Here is a 25,958-nt window from a genome sequence, read left to right on the forward strand (position 1 = left end):
GCGATCTCATCACGGCGATGTGCTTCCCCCAAACAATCGGAGGGAAACTCTGCAACAGAATAGTGAGTTCGTGGTTTGTCCGCCATTTTGAAGCCCTTTGAAATCAGGTTAATACGGGCGCTGAAGTTAAGAAGGAAAATTTACTCTTCTAATTACTTAGGGCTAAAACGAAGATGATCTCATAAGATTAGGAGCGAAAAGAAACGGATTTTAGATACTTTTGGGATTATATATAATTATATTTATATATATATTGTTCGCGAAGCTATAATAAAATCAATTTAAATGCGTTTTCTTTCTTTTGTACTAATTACTTCACTTCCGTTTTACAGACGGTTTTAATTTCTTTAATAAAAGGACAGGTGAGAATGAAAGCATCTCGTATAAAATAAAAAAAAAAAAAAAAAAAAAAAAATGCATAAATAGTGAATTTCAAAATTTGTGAATTTAAGGAACCCATAAAATTACAGTTTTTGTACGGAACTCTTACCACTTTCAGAAAAATAAATATTGAAAACGCATTGATATATATCAAGTTTACTCTCACTTTAGCGGAAAAATGAAAAGAAAATCTTAGAAGGAAATCTACTTAATAAATTTTTAATAATTGTATTTTTATTATATCATTTATATATTATATATATTTTTATTATATTATTATATAATTTATAATTTTAGGTAACAATAACAAAAGAAATAAAATATATTATTTAGTTAATTATTTTCGACGTTTAGATTTGTGATGCATATAATTAAACTCAAATCTTTTGGAATTTTTATTTTGACCATGGGGGACATTGAAGAAGTCACAAGGAATCCCAGGGTTTCGCTGAACACAGTTTGAAGACTACTTATAAGGTATTTTCTGCCTCCTTTCCTAGTGCCTTCGTGGTGTAATTGGAAGCACATTCGACGCAAATCCAGTGATCTAAGGTCCGAGTCCCGGCGAAGACACTGCGCATTTTTCAAGTCTCCTGCTTAAAAAAACCTAATGACTCTACGCACTGATGTAGCGATAAAAGAAAAAGAAGAAATTACTTATATGTTTCGTTCAAATTTTAAAATAAAATTGAAATAAGTATACCTAAAGGAACGACAGCTCACACATAAAGCATTTTTAAAATTATTTCTTAGAAGGAAAATTATTCATTTCTTTTATTAAGAAAGAAATTTTGCATTTCGTAGTAATGTATCATATATAGCAATTTTCTCGGATTATAGAGCCCACCAGCGGCGGACCGGTAAAGTCGCTGAACACTGGTAGCTCGGTCTGAGGTGCGAATCTCGTGAATAGGATGGCTGCATGGGAATTTTCGTGGTTTTCCCCATGTGTTACGTGTGTACAAGCCAGGTTCCCGTACATAGTGCGCGTATTCCAGAGGTCCCCGGTTCGATTCACGGCGAAGGCATTGCTCATTTTTCATCTTGCCTACTTCCAAAAATACCTAATGTCTCTACAACTTCTCTTACTCAAGTTTAATTTTGTCATCTTTGAGTTTGTTTAAAATATCATTTACTTTAAAAAATTCAAACATTTCATTTTTAAAATTGTAAAAATTCAAATTATATCATGTTTTGTACAAAATGAGAATAACTCTACTTTTAGTTCAGTGGCTCATCTTGAATAAGTCGCAGTTTTATTCTATAAGATTTTAAGTCGCATGAAGATTTTATTTTTTCTAAAAGAAATAAATATTGTGTTATCATCTGATACCCCATTTGATTTTGCTGGGCTTAAGCAAAGCGTTCAAAGCTCTGAGGACGATTGACAATACAGGCCTAGCATGCTTATTACATAAAATAGGAAACAAGCATTTTCCATCAGGAAATTTTGGGGAATTATTTAACCAATATATTTACTTGCTTGTTCTATTTGTCCAGGTTACTTCGAAGTGAATCTTTGTCAAATAAGAGACATCTCATGTTTTCCATTATCCATCTTGTATCTCGATTTACAATTTCCAATACTATTGAATGAAAGAAATGAATTTCGAACAAACTATTTCAGCTGGAAAAAAACGCCGGTGCATACACAAGTCAGAGAAGAAGAGCAACATGTACAGAAATTATGCACAGTAGAAATGAAATAATTTGCAACTAATCTGAAGGAAGATTAATAGATATAACAGGAAGACATGCGACATGCGACGGAGAACGTGGGCACCACCCCTTTACCATATGGTTAATTGGTATAGCGCCACGTCCACCAGTGTCAATATAAATATCAAGGACTCGGACGCCTAGGTGCATTAGATTTCACTTATTGCGCCTGACTGGCGTAAGATAAAATGTTATATGCATGCAGGGGTAGGATATGGAAACAGTGTGATGATAATGCATAAAACAATTATATGTGGAGATATGCTGAAATATAACATACCAACACAGATATCATAGATACATTAAACATATGTTACATAAAAATCAATAACTAACATACTATTATACCTACATTAATCAAACATTACCTAAATATCAAGGACTGAGGCACTAGTTGCATTAAAATTTCACTTACTACTCCACACAGGGGCGCGTTAAAATATTCTATGGTACATAGTTATTTACATGCAGGGGTAAAACATGGAAAAAGTTACTTAACAATTATTAACACCCAATATCCTAAATACATTAAACTTTTGTTACGTAAACATTAATGACTTGGATACTATGTTTACATTGGACAGACATTGTATGGATATCACAGACTCAGACGCTGTGCTTTAAGCTTCACTTATTGCGCTACACAGCCACATATTAAAGTATTCTATGGTACAAGGTTATATATGTGCAGGGGTAAGTAAGGCATAGAAAACAGTTAGATAATAATGCATAAGACAATCATATGTGGAGACATGCTGAATTATAAGATACAAACACAGATATCATAGATACATTACACATACATTACATGGAAACATCTAGATACATTACACATACATTACACACACGTTACATGAAATTTAATGTCTAAAATACTATATCTACATTAAAAAGGCGTAGCCTAAATATCAAAAAATGAAGGCACTGGTTGCATTAAATCTTCACTTAACTGCACCACACAGGGGCACGTTAAAATAATCTATGTACATAGTTATTTACATGCAGGGATGAAACTTGTGGAGAGTTACATAACGATTATGGAAACAATATTATATAAACACTAAACATATGTTACATAAAAAATAGTGACTGAGATACTATGTTTACATTAACCTGACATATATCAAAACTCGTATGTGTAGTGGGAGTAGACCAGCTAATACATTAAGAGCATCCGATGAGGTTGTACGGTAGGCCCTTGTAATGCCCAATGCGAAGGGCCGTTGTATGGTATAAAGATGTTTAATCTTCCTGCCCTGCATTGGGTGGCACCAAACTGCTGCTGCGTATGTAGCTATCTTTTCCACTACTGTCGTATATAACACTTTTTGTATGTGTGGATTGAGTCCCCACAAATGTAAAATACATATAAATGGGAAACGTATAAACGTTGCTTCATTGCATTTAATTCATTTGGGAAAGTGCAAGAAAGCAAGAAATAAAATAAAAACTGCAAATTAATACACATAAAATAAACGGCTGTGATCATTGGTATGGTGTATGGAGATGTATTTAGGTAGGTTTCGAATTTCGACGAATGCCAATGGTTCCAAAGGGTCCAGTGTAAATTAGGTGTGACGTAAATAGAGAATTTAATTTATTTTTGGTATCTTTAGTAATGTTCTCGTAAATCAGGCCTCATTGCAGTCTTCTAGCGTTTTCCGCAGAAGACGTTTTTTCTTTGTATTTTTCTAATGCATTCTGAGGCTGCAAGCCGTACATTCTTGATTCTATGAAGCTGTATATTCTTGATACACTGATCAATATTATATTTATTCCACGAATCGCCTAAACCATATTACGGCATTTTAAAGCTATTTTACGTCTCAAGAATATTGCATTACACACCACAACAAGGAATTTTAAAAAAATAGTTAAAAAAATAAAAAATAGAAAGGAACTCATGGATCTTGGATCATGGATCTTGCATGTAATTATTAGTTCATACCACTAAATCAGATTGTTGACCTAAGGTCGTTCATGCTGATGAGGTGGTAAGGTGCAATCGCATTGTATGTCAAAGGACAGGAATGGGGCACTAAAAGGTGATGACCATGAAGATGTAAAGTTACAAGTAAAATCATACAGACGGTAGGTGCGACTATCAGCCGACGAGAGAGGAAGATGCTTTGGTACACTGTGATGATTAACAGAGACAAAAGACGTATTTTGAAGTCTGAAATCGGAATAAGCCGAGTTATGGTGAATTATACTTGATCGCTTGATCACATAATTGATTGAAGGATCACAGTTTGTAATTTCAATGTAGTTGGATAGGATGAAGTACTTATTTTATCGAAAAAATTGTGAGATGCTATGAGAATTGGATCGCCAATATTAGTCACTCTAAGATCTTTGTGAATTTGGATGTTTCTAATCTACCAAGGCATTTATATATGCTGGCACCAAATGCAGTATATATAGAGCAGTTTATATGCGCCACCATATTATAACGGTCACATTTCGTTGCACGTAGACAGACAATGCGTGTATGTAAATGCTGGCGGTAATTTTAAATGATTTTTAATCTTAGATTTTTGGCTGTCGGATTACCTGTATGTTGATAAAAAATTACATCATATAAATTTGCTTCCACATTTATCCTCTTAATGCGCGTAACTTATACAACTTTTGTAAATTTTTTATATCTGAAATATTCAGCAGTCTTTTGCTCTTTATGTTTTCAGTAGGATTAAACTTGTAGTATAATCTATTTTTCTCTGTGATCCTCTAATTCACCGCATTTCATTAAAATATTAAAACTAAAGCAATTAAATCCCTCATTCAGTTTTAGAATTCAAATTGTACTCCAAACAAACCTGAATCTTACATCTCATAGAATCTTACGGATTGAACAATGTGTTGGGATCTTAATTTAACCTCTCGTCTGACGTTTCCTGAGCACCTTAAGATGTGCTTTTGTTTTCGTTTAGCATAGAAAATCATATGCCGACAAGAATTTTCACATTATATTTGCATATGGCTGTAAATCAGAAGGCTTCATATTCATCAAATCTGAGACCAGTATTCTAATATTCCCTTCTCCTCAGATTGTCCAGTCGGCCTTACATCTTCTATGCGAATATCTTCATATATAAATATATATCCTTACATCTGCTTTCGTGAGGTACATTTATTCACTTAAGACTTCTAAATGTGATTGTGTCGGTTCCTTAAGACAAACCATCTTACATCAAATTTCTAAATCTTCTACCTCGTTGGTTGCAGCGCCTAAACTTTGTATTCTTAAAGAAGATATTTATTGAATGAGCTTCCCTGAAATGAATTCCGATTAAATAAATTTCAAAGGTTTCATTCTTTAACTTGTCAGTTTGATTCTTTTTCTTTCTAACACCGAAATTAGATATAGAAAAATTCAGAAATTCAGTTAGTCTATATGTCTAGCAAAAAACTTGTTTCTCTCAGAAAAGCTGCAATACAAATAAATTAAACATTTTTCTGTTAATAGATTAAACATGCGTAAGAAATTAAACATGCGTAAAAAATTAAACATGTGTAAGGAATTAAACATGCGTAGTAAATTAAACGTATTTAAAAAATTTCTACGCTTTTTCTTAACAGTAAAAATTACTCTTATAAATATTAAACCGTAACATTAAATTTTCATGTATGTTTTACTTTTTGAAAACACCTCGAAACAAGTCTTTTCATGCTGTTTATCTTTATCATTTCTCAGACTTACCTCTAGCAAAATACAAAGTATTACCACAAGAGGGGAATATTTATTGCAAGCCTCGTGCTTAAGCAATCCTCTGAAATAAATGCACAGTTGTGTCTTGAATAATTACGTCTTTCATTTATTAAATAAATGCATGAGTCTTCTTTAATTTATGATGAAGTAGCATCTTAGGAAATATTTTGTTATCATTCGGGTTTGCCATTTCGAGTGGCTCATTTGATTTAGACATCATTGCATAGCTTAAAATTTTTTGAAGTATTAAACTGGAATCTACATACTAAAATCAGACTACATTTCTTTTTAATTTTACGATATTTTTATTTTTAAATTTAAAAATAATTTTCAATTTTTACAAAATTTAACTTTAAATTAGTCACTCAATATTTAACTTAATTACAAGAACTTTAATTTTAAGAATGATTAAGAAGCCCAAACTTAGACATTTTACAATAATTATCTATCATTACTATAGTTATCTATCTAAGCTGTTAAAGTTTTTAATCAGACTCTTCAATTTGGTTTCTTTTCACTTTACCTTAGGTCTGCCTGTATATGTAGTTTTTTTGCTAAAATAGAAACTTCGGTGGAAAGTTTCAACATATTATTCCTTGCTTTAAAAATTTTTTACGCTTTTAGCGTTTCAACAGGTCGTTTTCAACACTTTCTTTCTATGATCTGCGATCTTTAACAGTTTTAATGATAAAATTGCCTCTTGAGCTGTTACAGTACAATCTGAAATTAGTAGCAAGTTTTGTTCAGTTATTTTTTCAGACAGTTTTATGTTTTACGTTTGGTTTGGTTTTATTTATTTGATTACGGCAAAGCACTTGCGGGCTATCTGCCTAAAGGAAGAGATGCCTTCGTAGAGAGAACTCTCTAAAGGAAATTGGCTCATATACACGTTACACATGGGGAAAGTCCCGAAAACGCCCATGCAGCTAGCCTGTTCGCGGGATTCGAACCTTCGACCGAACTACCAGTGCTCAGCGACTTCCCCACGATCGCTGATGTGCTTTAGATTTTACGAAGAAAAATCAGTCGTGCCCTCCATAGAAATCGAACTGTGCGCTTGCATGAAGTACTAACCACTTAAAAGCAGGGGAGGAAGGATATACCAATTCCTTACGATCTCTGTAAGTTTGCTAATTATTAAAGGTATTTATTTGATTTTTTTTAACTTGAATTAATGTACTATAATTTATTGACATAAAGAGAATATAAGACATTTCGGAGCAGGAAACAGGAAATGTAATCTATGCCTTTGTCTGGGATCGAGCCGTTGATCTTCGTTTTGCTAGCTGGAAGTACTAGCCACGCACAAGGCAATCCGATAATTCTTTACAATCTGATCGATATAAAATCAATATATAAATTTCTTAATAATTTAAATTAGTATTTTATTTTTAGTAGTATATATCTAGGTGGCGTTTTTTAAAACGCGTTTAGTTTATACTAAAATCCAGTCAATAAAAGCATTTACAGTATTACTGTACATTTTAATACAAAAGATGTTTCTAACTGTATATAGTACGAGCTTTATAAAATCATTCGGCTCTTTATCTAAATATGGACATTACTGATTTTACATAAATTGTTGAAAACTATGATATTTTAAAAACAACTAATATTTTACTCTGATAAACTAACTCCTAACCGGTACAGTGGTTACCGACGTTGAATGTCATACTGAAGAGTACGGGTTCGAAACCCGGAAAAGGCATGAATGTTTGGAAATATATAGTATCTGTTCAGGGGGGCACTCTAAATGTGCACTGAAAGTCTCCCGAGAGGTTGGTGGTAGGGGAAAATGAGTGAGAGATCCTCGGACCCGTCCCTTTGCGGGGGTGCTGTCCATCAAAACTGGGGTGGAAATGGGCAAAGTCGAACTGTCAGTTGTATGGTGTCCAAGGCTCGGTCAGAGACCCAATGTTACTGTTAGACAAATGAGATAAGTCACAACAACTACAACTCTGATAAACTACGACCTGTTCTAATTTGAAAGATAAAAAATAGGTTGTTAACAAAAATATGCTTTGCTTTGAAACTTTTCTGCACTATGGGCAATTTACATTATTTATAATTTATTATTATTATTATTATTTAATTACATTATATATAATTAAAAACAATATGCCTTAATGATTAACAAGGGCTTTCAAAACTGGAAATTTATTAGGCTTTAAAATAAAAAATATTTATTGAGCACGGATAATTACTTTCATTTTTAGATATTTAATCGTGTTCAGTTTCATATTAAAAACCAAAAATTACATGTGACCAAACATGGCGACATGCCTGCTATTTGGCTTTTGATCTTTCTTTAATTCCAGGAATGTAGTATTTGCAGTTCCTCGTCACGTTAGAGGTCCGGGGTTGAGACCGAATGTGACCCAGAGGTGAATACTTCTGGCAACTGCGGACACGCACTTCTAAAATCGATCGCCTTCTGCCGCAGAGGACAACCCGAACGGATTAGCCGGTTCAGCCAAATTTTTATTTACTTTTATAAGTTCTAAAAATATGACATTTTGCCACTTCGGGCGAATTTCTGGGACAATGGAAGGATTTTCGAACAATAGCCGCTTTTTATGTCCGTTTTTAAAATTAGCCGTCTTTCTGAAATGGCGTAAGATTTAAGTCTTCGTATTTGTCTTGGAGTATTTATAGATTCGTAGCGCCATAATGTGATGGCTCAAAATTTCATATTTGATAGATGGAAGTAAGAAGTGTTAGGAAATAGAAGTGTAAAGTGTGATTTTTAAAGTGAAGAAATAAATTTTGATTTTATTGGAATATTTCCTGTTTTTAAACCATGGAACAGAATAGTTTAAAATACAGGTTAAGAAAGCAATCGATGTTTAGAATTTTTAGCAATTATGAAATAATAGTTAATTTGTAAGTAAAGTTTCTATAGAATTTTGAAAGAGTTCATTTACTGGAATACTGAAAAAATAAATTAAATATACCTGAAGTTCCGTTTGCATGTTTTTCTTTTTACAAGGTTTTCTTTCTTTCTTTCTTTCTTCCTCCCTCCTTCTCGTGTACGGTTTGTAACAATGATGGAATTTCAGATCCAAAGATTCAAAGCTTGCTTATCAGTAGACCCGCAGTTTTTATTGTTTATGAGTTGGAATTCCTAAATCGAACAGAAATTTACATGGAATAAATGTAAATTTACACCCTCGGATAGATCAGAAGTCTTTAGAAAAAGATGACGCTAAGCATATTTCCCTTCTACGCTGATTTGAACGAGTAAATTTCTTATGCTCACAGATACTGATTTATTTTCTTTGCCGCATTTTTTAAATTCTAAAAAATTAAAAAACCTGAAAGATTTCAGATTTTATATTACGCCCAAACGGGCGTTTTTCGTTTACAGACACATACACGTTTCGAAAGCATCTGTGCTAACGCCACTCTGAGCTGAAAATATTTAAAAACAACATATCTTTAGAATTTCCGATAGACAGTCTCACGCGCTGGAGACAAAAATGTTTTATTCCTTACAGTGTTGCCACTGCGCGCTTTGAAATCGTGTTTTAATCAAAAATTCGTTAAAGTTTTACAAAATACGAAATAGATAATAAAATAAATTCCAGGCTCCAAATTCGAGCTTCCAGGTGCTCATATTCGGGTGGAGGACTACGTTATTAAAACTTTGTTGGCTCTAGGTGAAATTGTTTTTACAGTGCGAGGAACATGCATACGCTCATGCAGATTCTTTATCATTTAATTTATTTAAATATAATACATGGTAATGACATTTAGTGGCAACAATATGAAAGCAATGCAGACTTTTATAATCCCGTTTTGAGACTAATAGCCCTGTTTGGTTAACGCCATTTGGGCTAAAAATGTAAAATAAAATATATAAAATAGTTTTTTTTTAATTCAGGTGATTTTAATTACATGCACTAAAAGAAAAAAATAATTATTATAATATTCTTAGCCGCATGTGATTAGAAATTATAGAGATATATATAAGCTTTAGTGGGGCAAAGAAAGCTTGCTTCCTCCACTGGTATTGAGGTAAATGCGCTGTTGTACTGATGTGCTTATAGTACATATGATTTTGTATTTTTAAAATATTCTGTTCCATAATTTTCTTAATATAATAGGCTTAAATTAAATGATTATTACGAAAAAATTTATTGATGAAATGTTTGGTTACCCATCTTTATCGCATCAGTGAAAAATTTTCTGCAGATGCCAAAGATCCAAAATTTTAAAAAATCAACATCGTTTCTCGAGTTCTTCATAAAATTATAATAACTAGCGGGCTGCGGCCAAAGAAAAATTTATATGTTCTATGTACACCTGGAAGAAAATATGTAAAAACATAACAGTATGAATGAAATCAGTGCATTCTTTTTAAGTAATAACCAATTCGTAAATACTTTTTTTGATTGTCAAACCAGAAAACAAAAACTTTTGACACTTCAGGTTAATACCTATGACGTCATGATGTAAATTTAATACAATATAACAACTTTTTAAAATATCAATAAAAGAATTAACGTGGCAATAAAATATCGTGTCAATTACCCTTAATCTGAAACAAAAGAGTTGCAAACAGCAGCAATATATTTGAAATGCTGATATTAACGAAAAATTTCGACTTGCAATGGTGTCACATGCAATCGCGTGCTTTCTTCAAAGTCAGAATATGACCGCATGTATAATATGTTTAATATTTGGAAATGTTACTTTTATTTCATATTTTGTAAAACTTACAAATTTTTGAGTAACAAACTACAGTTTAAAAGCGAGCAGTAACAACACTTTTCGAAATAAAGCAGATCTCCAGGGCGAGAGACTGTTGCCACTGCGAAATGTGACTGCGAAAATTAGCAGTTTTAGAGTTTTTAATTAGAATATTGGCTTATTAAAGTTGTATGAAGATGAGAATGGAGGAAATGTTTTTGCACGAATTTTTCAAATCCGAGTGTACCTCTGTCGGAATTGAACTCCCGCGGTTTCGGAGAAGATAATGTTACAAACAAACAAACAGAGAGATGCGCACAGATATTAATAGTATGGATAATAATAGTAAAAAAATATGAAAGGTTTCAGATTTTAAATTACGTCCAAAGGGGCGTTTTTTTTAACATTTTGTCTGTTACATGTGTGGCTCTTCGCAACCATAAAATTCTGTTCAAGAGGATGGTTATTAGGTACCGCTGTTTTATCACAGTGCGAGAAACATAGATACATTTATGCAGATTCTTCATTATTTAATTACTTTAAATATAATATAGGGCGATAGTATTTGGTGGCAACAATTTGAAAAGTGAATCAGTGCTTGTAGTGAATCAACGCTAAATACCAAAACGAAATGCATAGTTCTTCTGGGCAAACTGCCCAAAAGCCATATCCTAACTAAGAAGGTATGAAATAAAATTAAGTAAACAATGTTCATTAAAAGGTATGAATGATTAAAAGGTATAAGTCCTTGTATTTGCTTTTGATTAATATAATTTGATACAGGATTTTCCAAAGGTAACAGAAAATTAAAACTTTAATATTCAAAATAGAACGGTATGGTTAGAAAGCAGAAAAGAAAGATTAAAACTGTATGGTTAGAAAGTAGAAAACGTTAATTGTAGCATGATATAATTGTCACAGAGATTCATAAAAAGACACGGGATGTTTTTAATAACGAAAAATTCTATTGTCGGAGTAATTAAATGTTTGTTTGAACTTACAGTGCACAGATGTCAGCTGATGTTATTGACTAAAATGAGAAATATAAAAATATCATGAGACAGGAATTACTGCTGGTCCCTCTTAGATGTGTAGAGTATTGTATCACCTCTGACGGCTATTCTTGTGAATGATGGCCGTTACATTGAACATCTGCAACTCTAGATGCGCTGCGAATGTGGATATGATATGGATGATCTACGTCAACTGAAATTGTATCATTCGGTTTCTTTCATGAAAAAAATCCTTCCGATGAGCGCCAGTAAAATTAAAGTTCTGAATTAAGACGTTTTATCGACTTTTACATTAGGCTTCGATATATCCAAATGTGGGAAAAGGCACGTAGAATCCAGTTTTCAGATCTCGGAATTGTTGTGATTCGTTGGTTTCAGAGATTTAAATGCCCTTTCCTAGTTTAAAATAATAAAGCATGTCTTGTCGGAAATTAGCATAATTATCGCTCATCCTAAAAATGATTCAAAAATACATTTATGCATTGATCATCATTTGTTGCGAAAACTTTGTCTGTTGCTGGAGGGAGTATTAGGATTCCGCAGAAAGCGAACTGAGAAATGCTGGCGTAAAAATGGTTTCTTTTCCGTATTGGACACCCGAATAAGAATTTGATTCCTAATGACAAATATGAATCTGGCAGAAAATTTCAAATACAATAGAAATTGTTAGGTGAAGCAATAAATTAAGCTTTACGGGCTCCCAGGGAAATCAGTAGGTGGATAATCTATTTTCCAGCTAATCTGAAATTGACGCTCTTTGCGTCGACGGGGGAAAGATATTTGGGGACTTAAACTTGAGGAGAATGTAACTGGCATTAGTAATACCAGTAGATTGTGGAGATCGGCCGGTCTGCGTCACTGTGGGATTATGCCATTCAGAGAGATTCTCATTTTCAAAAGGATTAATGCCGTAATTGGGGGATGGTTTCTGTACGTTTCGCGCTTCTAAACTGTAACTAAGGTGAGAAAATATATTAAATGGTGGTGATTTCAGCTGTTCCATCGAATTCTTGGGAAGTAGAAAGTGGACGGTCATAAATGATCAGTTGACAATGCGACGACTGTATTCTTTGCGAATAGCATTGAAAATAATTCTTTGGTTTCATTACGGAGTGAAGCTTAATGTTTTTTAAAAAGATATCAAATACCGTTAGGGAATTACTAAATGCATTTTTATCCCGAATGAATATACGAAGGTTTTTCTGTATATTCGTACTAATTTTAGTAATTCGCTAACAGTATTATTTGACAGAAGAAGATGGCTAGAGAGTGCGTACTCTTGAGAGCGGCTTGCAAAGGAAAATATTAATTCATACATAAGATGGCTTATCATATATTATCCTTTAAGTGAAAAGTAATAAAATGGTCTAAATTGAAAGTATAATAATGTATGCGGTCTAAATAGTCTAAATACTATAATTAAAATTTAGAGAATGTTTTTTTAACGGAAGAAGTTTTGTGACAAATTATATTAATTTTGCCTATTACTAAATGAAAATAATTTTCGAAATTTACTAACGCCGAAACTAATATAACTTATAACTATTTATGTTATAAATTTATATTCAAAATTTATTGATACCTAAGCCATCCAGACGGTATAGTGGTTTTGTGTGTGTGATTATGGCAAAGCCTCGAGGGCTATCTGCCTAAGGGGATGGATGCCTTCGTGGAGGACTTTCTAAAGGAATCTGGCTCGTATACACGTTACACATGGGGAAAACCACGAAAACGCTCATACGGCCAGCCCGTTCGCGGGATTCGAACCTCGCACCGAAAGAACAGTGTTCAGCGACTTTACCGCTCGACCGCTGGTGGGCCGGTATAGTGGTTAGGGGAGCCTACTGAGGTACAGATGGGTTTGAGTTTGAATCTCAGAGAAGGCATGGATGTTTGTGAATGTATAGTGTCTTTGTGCTGGGGGCCACTCTAAATATATAGCGAGCCGAACGGGGGGTTTGGTTTTAGGGTAGAGGGGTGGGAGACAGTCGGACCCCACGGGGATGCTTTCCCTCAAGACTAGGGTGGAAGTAGAAGTCCAACCTCCTTGAGGCTCTGGCAAGCGTTTTTCAATGAAATTATATGGACAAGACGACATTAACAACAACAAAAACATTGATAGCTAAGATGAGCTGGCATATATTATCTAGATAAGTGAAAGTTAGTTAAACGGTTGACGTATAAGTAAGCACTTTTGTCAGCTAAAAAATGTTCAGCGATTAATTATCTTAATTTTGCTACTCACCGAATGCAAATAAATTTCAAAATTTTCAATCTTGCTTTCACTTTGGATGAAATAACGCCAGATGTAAATAAGAACTGTTGCTAAACAACAATAAATAAAACTGTTCAGTGATCTTGTAATTATTGTTAAATATTTCTTTAAAGTAACTGTTTAAAAAATAATTTTGCCTCGATCACCTTCATAATATTTTGCAGCATCTGTTATGTTACAGCATGAGTATAATAAATAAAATATATTTCTAATGGTTTCTAATGGTTGATTACTTACCCAATAGCATTCGTTATGAATTGCCGAACTCTTAGGTCATTTAGCCTTCTTATCAAGAACGTTGCCTAGGGTACACCACCTGAGGGGTTAGACCTGTAGCCCGGATTCTCTACCGAAAAGAATTTCATAGCTTTAAGAGAAAATGCGGTCAGCGTTTTATTTATCCGTTAAGAATTTAGTTTTATTTTATGAATATCAAAAAGTTGCTTTTATTCAAGTTTTAGTATTTATCAACATTTTCTATAAAACACATTAAAAATAAATTAATTTTAAATAAATGTGTATGTATTTTTTGAGTTTTGGAAAAGAACGAATGATCGTCAACAATAATGAAAGGGTTGCGTGGGATAAAGAAGGCTGAGAACCATTGAGCTGTGGTGTGGAGGAGAAGGTGAACGTGCGTACAAACAAGTATTATGCGGGAGCTGCATACCTTTAGTTTCAGGTTAGCAGTCAGTTTTCGTTAATCACTATACTATGCAGGTCGGCAAAACATCCATAAGTCGATCGAAGAATTTCTTATCCTGTTTATTATGAAGATTACCATCTGCATTAAAATGTTATGATGAAGTTTTGTAATAGTATGTAGACTGTCTTTATAAATTTTGTTCATCCGGTTGCCACTTTATTTTAACTCTTCTTTTAAAATTTGTTTAACTTGTAAAAGTTTTTCAATATTTTGATATTTTCGTTTTATACTATTCGCTTCTTTACATACTATTCATTTCCAAGGGAAAAAGTAAATAAATTTTTAAAATTGAGATTCATTTTGAGTTAAATTTTAATTTTATTCAGTACTGAAAGTTCAGTTTTATGAATTAACAGAAGAAGATGCTATTTTTACAGTAAAGACTTATCACAAGCATAATCACTAGCTAGAGTTTTGTCTTCTGATAAATGGTAAAAACGTCTTGAGCTATAAATTAGAGCACTTTTTATCATAAGAAGTTCACAGATCACATTTTTCGCTGTCTTTATTTGATAGTTATTTGGCATGACAACAGTGTACTTTTACGTTAAGATAGAAATCATCTAAAACAAAATTATGGTACTCAATTAGTTCGCATGGAAACTGAAAACCACAAATCCATTCACAACCTTTCATAGTCAGATACAGAGATATCAGTGAGGACGAAATCGACCTGCTTGTGACATCTCTGACAAACACCTCGGGAAGATGGTATTGATTTCTTTTTCACGTAACAAGGTAAAACGTTGAAGAGGATATATACTTATATTGCTAGTGCCATTTGAAGCTTCATTTTAACTTTTCTACTATGAAATATAAATGAAATTTTGCTTGTAATAAAGAGTTTATATAACACTTCACAAATTTCATCTGCAGACACTGAAGCCTTTTTTAAATGAAATAAACTTCTTTCATTATTTTGAAGTATATAAAGAAACAAAACGTTCTTTATTTTCGAAAAGCTTGCAAAGCTCTTTGATACTTAGGAATTATGCTAAACGATATAATTTGTATACTAGAATTTTCAAGCTTCAAAGAAAGAATTATCCACTGGATTTTTGAAACTAGAAATATTCAATATTATTTCAGTAATTTTATTTAAGTTAGAAACACTGGAATCTAGAAATATTTTATTAATTTTTCGTGATAGAGACGTTTATAGTGTAGCTTTATTTCTCAAATGTTTTAAAGTTAGAAATTTCTATGCAGTATGATTTGAAAAATATATTACATATCTTAGTGCTATTTCACGAAAGTTTTTGTGTTAGAAACGTCTACAGCAATATTTGACCAATTTTCTGACTCTAGAAATGCCTGTAGTACAGCAATATTTCAGATTTTGTCATTAGAAAGATCTATAACCTAGAAATATTTCGCTAATTTTTTTATGTTAAAAATGTTTGTAGTCTGGCATTATTCCATAAATTATCGGAGATCAGATACGCATTCTAGTAATACTCCACTAAATTTGTAATGCACCCAATCTTTCTATTCTGGCAAAATTCTATAATGTTTTGGCGTTCTTAACATTTCTGTAACATAGGAAAATTCCACAATGTTTTTATTATTAGAAACGTCTATAGATGTTTCTGGTGCTAGAAATACCATTTTCACTAATATTTTGACATTAGAAACGCCTGTAGTGTAGAAATATTACAATAATATTTTGATATCAGAAATATCTATAATCGAGCAAAATTTTACTAATTTTTTGGTATTAGAAATGCCTGTAATTTAGCAGTATTCCATAAACTGGTGGAAGTTAGAAACGTAAGCTAGTAATATTCTACTATTTTTTTATGATACAAACCTGAAGAGTGGGGTAATATTTTCTTAATGTTTCGGGGCTAGAAACTCAATATTTTAATATTTCATTATTGTTTTAAGTTGAAACCTCTCTAATCTGACAATATTCCACAATATTCTTTGGTTGAGAAACAGTAAATAACGAAGGCACGCTAGAGCTTAGCAACATTCCACTGATAGTTTGACGCTAGGAAAGAGTGTAGGGTAGCAATATTTCACTAATATTTTGACATTAGAAATATCTATGAGACACATTTCACTAAAATTTTGAAACTAGAAATAGTTTTAGCCTGGCAATTTTCGACTGATGTTTTAAGGTTAGAACGGTGTGGAAGGTAGGATTAATTTGCTAATATTTTGTTAGTACAAACGAGATTCATATTTGTTATTAAGAACCAAATTCTTATTCGGGTGTCCTACATGAAAGACAAACGAGCAATAGACCAGTAATAATTTGCCGTTAGAAACGCGTGTAGACTAGCAGCAATTTGCAAAATTTTGGAAGTTAGAAATGAAACCATATAGTATTTCACGAATGTTGTGATGACAGAAGTGTCTACAGTATGGCAACATTCTTCTAATGTTTTGGGATAGTAAATGTTTTGTAACCTAGCAACATTCTGAACTTAGAAATGTGTTTTCTTTTTTCACCCTCTTTTTTCTTTCCTTTTTTATAAATTAGAATGTCCGTAGCCTAGCAATATTCGATGCATATTTTTGGTGTTGGAAAAGTTTATAGTTTAGCAGTGTCAATTAATTAAGCTAAAATGCTTGCACTCTAGTAATATTTTACTTATATATTGATGTTAATAATGATCTATAGCTAAGCAATATCTAGTTAATTGTTTAGTGAAAGAAATGTCTGTTGCATACAAATGTTTAGAAATTAGAGGCACAGCCAAGAAACATTCGTCTAATTTTTGGATATTATAAACATTTGAGCCCTAGCAGTATTCGACAATATTTTGAAGATAGTATTGTATATACACTAGTTAAATTCAACTTATATTTTAAAGTTAGAAATTTCTATACAGTCCAGAAGTATTTAAAATTGACACGTTTTCAATGTACATTGACAGGAATTTTGCACGGACGTTATTTTGGAACCACGAAAAATTTTGAAGATTGCTCGAAAGTAAAATAACACGAAATGAAGTGAGGTTAGTTGTCAGGTTTTTTGAGATAGGTAAGTACAACAGAGGAAAAAACGGCAGAAATTCAGCAGCCTATATACATCAAATCCCAGAAAATAATTAACATGGGATTTGGTGATATTAAGTTTGCCAATTTATGGCTATAAATAGTAGAAGTACGTGCCACTTTGCAAATACGATACTGTGGCTTTCCGGATTTTTCAGAATGTCACATTTTCTCCTGCTGTCTTTCTTGCTTATTTGATCGTGGATCTACTTGTTCGCAGATGGACATGCAAACCATTTAACACCACAACACTATGAAGGAGGAAATGTCTTAGTTCCTTATAATAGTTTTCCGAATGGTAACATTTAAGACAATGCTAACTATCAAGCCGTGTGGGCGGTAAGCAAAATACCTTATCTTTCGCAGAATGCGAATGCTTTCCAGGCAACGTGGATGATAAATACACGATAGCGTAACTTAACGTAAAATAACGTAATTGCCCCAAAAGTTTGGAAAAACTTGTCTGAAATAGTTTCTAATATCTAATAAAGTTGCACAAAACACCAAAACTCTGAAAAGTTATGGAAGCATAAAGCTTCATTTTAATGTGCTTTGATATCCCATTTTTCACTGATGCACTGCTTGATTAAAAATTACGCTATTCCTGATGTATTAAGGAGATCTGACGGACACGCCGCGTTTCTTTGAATTTAATCTGTTTTGTCAAAGGAAAAGTAAAACTCCGCTAATTATTGACGACTGGTAGCGTGAAAAGTTTACAGAGTGGATGTAATTAGGCTTGTTTTCGTTATTTGGCACTCCTTTGACACGGATATTCATTAGGATTAGAGAGCACGAAACAAGAGAACAGTAATTAGTTTGTAAATAAATATTTAGAAATTTACTTTCTTTTGAACATTCCTCGACAAAGAGAGATTCAATTAGAGTTTTAAGAGCTTCAACGGAATGCAAATTCTATTTTGCGCCCTAAAGAAGCAAAGGAGGTACAGATAATGCTTTATCACATGAAAACAAAGCATCAAGAATTGCAAACACACCGTAGATATCCGTACCGTAATGATAGCAATCTACCGTAATGATAGTAATCCTTAGTTATCCGTACCGTAATGATAGTAATCCTTAGTTATCCGTACCGTAATGATGGTAATCTACCGTAATGATAGTAATCCTTAGATATGGCTGTGAAAGATAAACTGTTTCAGTATGCCATCTGGAGAAATTTTCCGGAATTTTAAAATAATTGGAACAATGCGCATCCTCGAAAATTCTCGGATCGTTCGAACAGTTCTATTAGACATGAGTTATAAGGTCGGTTGGCTTGAAAGAGGGTCGGTTTGAACGCCTAGCAAGCATCAGACCACAATGGGTTATAAGGCATTTTCTCCCTCCTTCTAGCGTGCCTTCGTGGTATAACGGTTAGCACACTCGGCGCGTATTCGAGAGGTTCAATTCCCAGCGAGAAAATTGCACATTTTTCACACCTCTTGCTTCAAAATAACTTAATGACTCTACAAGGTAACCTACTACATAGTTCTAGCAGCTGATACAAGGGTATACAAATGTTGCGTCGTACACATATTCTATTATCTATCAACGGAGCTTTTTGATGGCTTGAGAATTGAACTATTAATTGAAATGTGAACTCCTATGAGTATTCAGATATTATTTTTAGTTCTAAAATCAGCAATAGAATCAGCGTAATATTCATAAATTTGTAGAACTAGTTTGCAAAGTTTTATATTTAAATTTTTAAAGCTTATTCAGAGGATTTATGAATATTAATGTGATTGATATTGCCTTAGCACCTCCAATAATTGTTATTCGGCTTGTTAGTTTTAACTCAGAATATCCAAATACTTTATCACCATAAATGAACCCCAAGATTAAAGAATTTTAATGGTTAAGCACAAGTGTGAATCATTAGTATTTTAAAAGTATTATTTTTGAGATAAATATAACCCCTATTCTACTCCTTATTATATTGTAGTAAACTTTGCATCAGTTGGAACCATATGATAGAATTCAGAGCTATTCAAGAGGCGCAAGTAGATTTCCAGACGACAAAACTGTACATTCATACCTTTATGTAAGCGGAAAAATACTCTTTAAACAGTAAAAAACATTTGAAGTAAATGAGCAACGATTTTGTATGCTCTAATTAAGCGATTCTAAATTACCATTATTTAGAATCTCCTTTCTTCATTTAGGAAAGCATAAGCTAGCGCTATAAAAATTTAAAACATTTTTGTGATACAATTATCAAGCACCAAATGCAGTCAAAAAAAGGCACTGAAGGTGCAGAAACTGTCTAAATTCATTGTCCTATCGAGTTTCAAACATAAATAAATGGCGGTTCGTTAGGTTTAACTCGCCACTTAAATTTTCAAATTGTTGATAACTCTACAACTATTACATGCAGATTAACTAAAGGCATAAAAAACTCAACCGGAACATAAAAACCACATAATTCAATCACTTTTAAAGCAAAAAGTGCACAATTTACCAACATATAAGAATAAAAGATCACCGAACCAGGTAACGGAGTAGGAATATATATATATATATATATATATATATATATATATATATGTAAGAAAAATAAACTATGCAAAAGATAAAATTTAAATTAGCGTAAAATAATTGCCCTTCTCTATTCTAAAAATTGTAATCTCTCTCTGCACTGAGTCCTTTCGACATTAATCCATGTATGACTCTTACATAATTCCGATGATATAAACGGAACTAAAACTCAAACAGCCAATAATGATTTTACTACAGTATTAATTATACAATCAAAATGCATTGAGTACCAAAATTAACTCGGTCTGAATTACGTTTTTACCCTAAACATAATGCATTCGCTCGCTACACTTCGGCCTGGCTAAACTGCTGATATTGCTTTCTTCTTACTGCAAGGTTATCAAAAATGTAAACTTCTTGAAATAGGCACAAATAATGTTCCAAGTTGATTATGGCCGTAACATGTTTGCTGAAATAAAATAAATGATTTTATTTTCCTCGGCTGACAGTTTCCTATTCATTGTGGATCGACATTTTAGCATTCTACGACATCAAAATTCTCGCTGTTCATTACGGATTCAACTGTTTGCGTTCTACATTATCAATACTGAAAAGTTAACTAGAACAGCCGTTCGCAACGATAAATGGAAGTGCACAACATGTTATAGCAGTCCCATATACAAAATTTCAATGTTGTACGGCTACTTGTTCTTGAGTTATGCGAGATACATACGTCAAGGAAAAAAAAATCTCTTCTGAATTCATTCTAAATTCATTTTCAATTCATGTTGGCAAAAAAGTTTTCTCTCCGTACATACAGACGTCACACAAAAACATCTTTCAAATGGGTTCAAAAGGGGTTGAAATGAATAGTTTCTTTGAGATATGATACCCGAGAATTTTCGCGATTACAATACTTTATTCGAAGAAGCAAGAACAAAGTTTTAAAAACTATAATTTTAACTAATATTGCTATTTAACTGGTTCAGAATATTAATTTAAGTAGTTATTCACGAAATGCATATGCTTAATTCACTAGCAACAGAACATTAGTGAATTATATGTGGGTATTGCTTCAAATGATTAATACCAAAAATACTTGTATTGACGTTTTCCCTTATAATGTTCTATACATTTATATACTTTTCATTTGATAAGCAGAACGCATAGGAAACAGGAAAATAAAATTAAACGTAACAGAATTTATCTAGTAAAATGAGATTTTTAGTATTAAAAGAAATACTTTGCGCAAAGATAATTTTACAGTAATTATTCCATAAATGAAGCGTGCAACTAATTTTGCTTAGGTGGAGTAAAACGAGTAACGTCATCGAACGTTTTTTTCTTTAAACGTTTAACAGTTTCTTTAAAAATTAACCTTTTAAGTTGTATTGAATTTTGGCGTTACGTAAACGGAGGGTAAAAGCAAATTAGTAGAAAATAGCGTAAAATTGACATTCTCGTATTACTCAATCGACAGAAAACTTTATTGACATCTTAAATAACAAAGTTCATGTCTTAAAAGAGTACATGAATTATTCCTAATTTTAGAGTGTCGAAATGTTTCTTCATATGAATGGCAACAGCTGATGAGAAAATCAAAATAAAATATTTGATACCCGTGCAGTGTATTCCATCGTGATTTATGTTGCCTAATCAAAGAAGCTTTTTACAGGAATTCTAAAACTAACTCAGGAATTCTAACTCGGCTCCAAACGTTTCGTTTAAAATGTTAAAATGTACGGTGCATTGTGCAATAAAGAAAGTAAATGCAACATTACTTTTTTTCTTGTTACCTGATTTAAAAAGGAATTTTGAGGCGGAAGTAAACGTTATGCCCTTAAACGATATGTTTTGTGTTCATTTACGCATTGTAGAAAGTAAATAATGAGAATTTATTTAAAATGACCCTGTAAAACTCAATTATAATTATATTGGAAAAATACAAAATGTTATATTGGATATAAAGGGAGCCTTTTATTATCTGACCTTGTATACGTTTTTTAGCCGTGTAATTTAAACAGACGAATTTTAATTCAGCGTTTCAGAAAACCACAAATAGATATCTGAAAGTCTTCAAAGCAAATAAACATTAGTAATAAGTATTATATGGTTTGTAGTTGGCGCAATTATCGAGCAAACTATTCTTACTTGCGCACGCGTGTGCGACGTTTCGATCACCTTGCAGAAAAATTAAGAAGCAATAAAAGCTTCTGTCTGATAGTGAAAGTCTGATAGTGAATTCCTCATTTTTATTCTGTCAAATTAAGTGTCAAGGAACCTAGTGAACTGATAAGCGAATAATTGCTTAAGTCCAAGAACAGAAACGTAAATTACGAAAGTTAAGCATTGGTTATATTTTTATTACAAAATAAAGCTTCTGCATATTAAATGAAATTAAATGGCGATGCGTTGTCTCAAAATTTACGTTACTGTTTATACTGCATTCAAATCCTTTCTTTTTCTTTTTTTAGTATCAAAAAAGAAACATTTCATTGCAGAAATAATATATCTTTCAAAAATAACTAGCGCGGATGGCATATTAATTATTCCAATGCTAATTACCGCATTTTGTTAACAAGAAGATATTGAAGTTAAAACCTCAAATGGACATACATTTTTGCCTACGATCATTTGAGAAATCTTAACAGTTATTAATCGTTTAGTTCCCTGGAACTAAGACAGAGAGTAATTCATTGTTAGCAATATTTTGCAAAGTGTGTACACATAGTTACTAACAACAACGTTTATCGCTAAGTTCAAAAGCATGAAAGGTGTCTTCATTCTTACGTAACATCGTTTCAACCCTATAGAATTCCTCATTTTTATTCTGTCAAATTAAGTGTCAAGGAACCTAGTGAACTGATAAGCGAATAATTGCTTAAGTCCAAGAACAGAAACGTAAATTCAAGAATAGTTAATTATCCTTTATTCAATTAAAATAAGATTAACAGTCGGTACCTTCCTTAGGGCGTACAGCAAAGTCTCCACTTGGGCTTAAACTGAAAATATAAGATATACGAACTAATTAATGACTAACTAAGAGCTTTAGCCTAAGCTAACACAATTCTAAAGTACTTGGACCGTAATATCAAATTAGCCAGTGAACTATCAAAAGGCACATAATACGGCCGAACGTAACAACAGCTTAGAGAGACACAGCCCAAAGGCAAACGCGCCTCACCCTCTCTCTGTCGAAATCAGTTGAACTTGACTTAAATACTATTCTCTTTCTCATTTGCATTTAACGAGATTCTAAAAACCTCACTCTGGTAGGGAGTTGTAAGTTGAAACTAGATAAGATGGGAAAGAAGCTTTAAATTAAAATAACTGTTATAAAATTAAAATATGCCTTACAACCGCTTTGTGTCCATGAATACACAGACTAATCTAAAAGCTTGCATATCTTAATTTGTAAACAAAAATTATGATACAAAAAGTACAAATGTTTACGCAACATCTCTCCCAATTCCAAATTTCTATTTACTATATGTGACTGAAACTGAAAAAAAAAACTTTAAAAATATGTTTCTACTAGCTAGTACCATTTTCCTTCCACTAGAAAAATAAAGAATGCAACAATTCTATACGGTAGCTAGCTATACGGAAGCTTATGACTGCAGTATCTCTGTTGAATAGAGCACTTAAAGAAATTATGGTTGTTCCTAAATGCATCTAAAATTTCTTAATTCCTGAACACCTCCAAGATTCTACATTGCAGAGTCATTATGCTATATCGATGCAGGAACGTGAAAGAAATGCAATGCTCTCGCCGGGATTTGAACTCCGGGCCTCCCGAATATGCGTCGAGTGTGCTTCCAGTACCATGAAAGCTCTCGAAAACTTTCTAACCTTTTCAAAATCTATTTTTGGACTTATCATAAAACTCATGTTTTAAATTACGTCAAGTGTACGAATAGAATTACCAAAGCCTACAAACTCTATATTTCTAACTCATAAATATCTTTTAGTACCAGATGACTGTTGTTATTCTTCTTCCTACCAATTTCTTCGCATATGTAATTCAAACATTCTCTGGACAGGTAAAACCGACAAGAGAAGAGGACCTTCGCGTTGTTTTGACAAAACCTGGGATGGAGTTGAGCAAAGTCGTAATAACACTCAAGTCTAATATTAATAACTGACTTAGCTGGTGGTCACAAGATAATTCATTCATTAAGCCATCAACAAAATCAAAACTCTGGGACCCCTGGACAAGGGATTAGCGCAGCAACTTTAAAGTAGCAAGGTTTTAACTCCAGTTATGTTTTAGCATTAGTTTATAAGAAAGACGATTGCTAAATGCTTAATCGTTCTGTATATGCTTTGCTCAAAACTGTTACAATGCTCCCCGCAAAAGGAGAAATCTGGCATTGTGCACAGTATTAAATCCCACACAATACTGCTGGCGTATATATTATCATAATTTATACCTAATATAAGAAAATATAGAATATGCATAGTTTATTAAATGACTGAAAGGAATAAGAAGAGAGGACGTCATAGGAAGTTAACTTTCAGAAGGGTTAGTGGTACCGGCGAAGTCGTATTAGGGAGAAACTGAATACACAGAAGAGATTATTATCACTGATCGTAAGCGATAGAAATCTAAAGCATGATATCTTAAAAGTATTTCCAATTATTTCCGTTCCCGTTTTTAATCCTCTCTATTAATGGTTAAACGAACTCAAAGTAACCAGACAGCAAAAATTTTCGCCCTGAACTTGGAGTTCTGTATCGATTATTCCCGTCATTATTTCAAGGTTACATTTTTGGGTACTTTGTTCGGGACGTACTTCGATGAAAGAGAAGTAAAAGAAAAAATAAACAGTTCCAGGAACTAGGTACGGGACTTTTCTCTTATTAGTAGGTTAACGCTGATTGGCTCAAAAAGAAGGGACAGAAAAGAAAAGCTCTCTCTTTTTTTTCTGTATTGGTTAACTCATTAGATCGAAAAGGGATTTAATATGCTTGTGATTATTTCCTTAACAAGATAAAGTAATAGATTTAAATAATCAGTGTGATGTTGTATATATAGCGAAATATATTGAATAAGAAAATGGAAAGCTATGTGAAAGTTCGATAATACGGCAAGTTCGGGATTTCAGCAACACCTTATTATCAAATGTGCCGCATTGTCGGAATTACCAAGATAATACTGAAAAGCAGTTTTGTAGATGCAATTTATCTTATTCTAAGGATGCAAAACTTTTAAACAATGCTATTTGTGAAAAACTTTTAAATTAAAATTATCTTCAAAAGTAATTAAATTAATTAAAACGCGTTTAAATTTAAAAATTAAAATGTGTTTAATTTATGCTGTATATTTTAAATTATAAATTTTTATGAACTTTAGTGTAACGCCATATGTTACGTAACTGGCATAAAATATCTTTTTTTACAAATTACGTAACATTTTATGGTTTCAATTTTCAAAATATTTTTAAAAAATGTTTGAAATATTGAAGGTACACTCTTTGACTAGGCATGAAACTTTAATTTGAAAGCGTTTAAACGACAATTTTGTTTTGTAACCTACAAGAAGATAAACGAAGAGTATGTTTTTATGGTTTTTCCATAGTTTTGAGAATAAATCCATCTTCGAGATGTTAGAATGTAATCTGAAGTTTGCAGAAGTTTTATTCTTATCGGGTGGAAGAAAGTAATTTTTTTATGTGAGATAAAACTCAATGTGTTTCTATATATAAAAAACAAACTTTAATTTTTAAAATAAAAACATTTAAAAGATTTTCTTTTCGACGACATTTCAACATCTTTCTTGTAACTTCATGATTCCCTGCTCATAGAAATTCTGGTCTTTATCAGCAAAAGTTTGAACCAAGTCCGATATTAAGTCATAGTTATTACTGAAATTTTTACCATTTATTAAGTTTCGTGAATTTTGAAACAAATAATAATCCGATGGTAAAAGGTCAGGCTGTGTAGGGGATGCGACATCACTTCCCAGGCGAG

The 25,958-nt window shown here is 32.6% G+C and overlaps 1 protein-coding gene and 1 long non-coding RNA gene across 9 annotated transcripts in view; one reads left to right on the top strand and one right to left on the bottom strand.

Moving 5' to 3' along the window:
- The window catches only part of LOC118190971 (voltage-gated inwardly rectifying potassium channel KCNH6-like), a 609,494-nt gene that overhangs the window by 37,868 nt on the left and 545,668 nt on the right, over nt 1–25,958 (top strand). The gene's annotated exons all lie outside the window — the stretch shown is intronic.
- The window catches only part of LOC146998846 (uncharacterized), a 476,895-nt gene continuing 459,708 nt past the window's right edge, over nt 8,772–25,958 (bottom strand). Inside the window, exon 3 of the long non-coding RNA XR_015039785.1 lies at nt 8,772–8,936. This is a non-coding gene — a long non-coding RNA (uncharacterized LOC146998846). The remainder of the gene's footprint in view (nt 8,937–25,958) is intronic.

The sequence above is a fragment of the Stegodyphus dumicola genome, chromosome 2 (assembly GCF_044657685.1).
Source record: "Stegodyphus dumicola isolate Sdum_Otavi_A_Nest chromosome 2, ASM4465768v1".
Lineage (NCBI taxonomy): Eukaryota > Metazoa > Arthropoda > Arachnida > Araneae > Eresidae > Stegodyphus > Stegodyphus dumicola.